Source organism: Cebus imitator, unplaced genomic scaffold (assembly GCF_001604975.1).
Source record: "Cebus imitator isolate Cc_AM_T3 unplaced genomic scaffold, Cebus_imitator-1.0 Scaffold199, whole genome shotgun sequence".
In the NCBI taxonomy this organism is placed as follows: Eukaryota; Metazoa; Chordata; class Mammalia; order Primates; family Cebidae; genus Cebus; species Cebus imitator.
Genome location: NW_016107514.1, coordinates 2,933,738 through 2,934,786, shown reverse-complemented (window position 1 = coordinate 2,934,786; position 1,049 = coordinate 2,933,738). Strand labels below are relative to the sequence as shown.

The 1,049-nt window shown below is 46.6% G+C and overlaps 1 protein-coding gene across 2 annotated transcripts in view; it reads left to right on the top strand.

The window, feature by feature from the left end:
- The window catches only part of UBXN2B (UBX domain protein 2B), a 35,284-nt gene that overhangs the window by 18,545 nt on the left and 15,690 nt on the right, over nucleotides 1-1,049 (top strand). The gene's annotated exons all lie outside the window — the stretch shown is intronic.

Here is a 1,049-nt window from a genome sequence, read left to right as displayed (position 1 = left end):
TCCTTTCTTCTGCTTGGTCAATTTGGCTGTTGAAACTTGTGCATGCTTTGCGAAGTTCTTGTGTTGTGTTTTTCAGCTCTATCAATTCACTTATATTCTTCTCTAAGTTGTCTATTCTCGTTAGCACTTAGTCAAATCTTTTTTCAAGGTTCTTAGTTTCTTTGCATTGGTTTAGAACATGTCCTTTTAGCTCACAGAAGTTTCTTATTATCTACCTTCTAAAGCCTAATTCTGTCAATTCGTCACACTCATTCTCCATCCAGTGTTGTTCCCTTGCTGGTGAGGAGTTGTGATCCCCTGTAGGAGGAGAGGCATTCTGGTTTCGGGTGTTTTCAGCCTTTTTGCGCTGGTTTCTTCCCATCTTTGTGGATTTATCCACCTGTCATCCTTGTAGTTACTGACTTTCAGATTGGGTCTCCGGAGTGGACGTCTAGTTTGTTGGTGATGAAGTTAGTTCTGTTTCTTAGTTTTTCTTCTAACAGTCTGATCCCTCTGCTGTAGGACTGCTGAGGTCCACTCCAGGCCCTGCTTGCCTGGGGATCACCTACAACAGCTGCAGAACAGTAAGGGCTGCTACCAGTTTCTTCTTCTGCTGTCTTTGTCCCAGAAGGATATCCGCCAAATGTCAGTCTGAGCTCTCGTTTATGAGGTAGCTCTTTGGGTATATGGGGATCAGGGAGCTCCTTGAGGAGACAATCTGTCCTCTATAGGAGCTCAGGGGCTAGGCTGTGAGCTCCATTGTACATTCAGAGCTGCTGGGCAGGTACGTTTAAGTCTGCTTCAGCAGGACTCATAAACCCTCCTTTTTTTTTTCCCAGGTGCTCTGTCCCGGGAAGTTAAGGCTTTATTTATAGGTTTTCGCTGTGTTGCTGCCTTTTTTTCAGGGCTGCCCTGCCCAGCAGGTAATGGCGGACACCCCTGCTCCACAGAGCTGAACCTTCCCAGGTTCAGCTGTGCTTGCTATGCAACTTTCAACCCACAGCGATTCCAATTGCTGTTTTTTTGTGGGAGTAGGACCAGCTGAGCCTGATCACCTGGCTCCCTGCCTC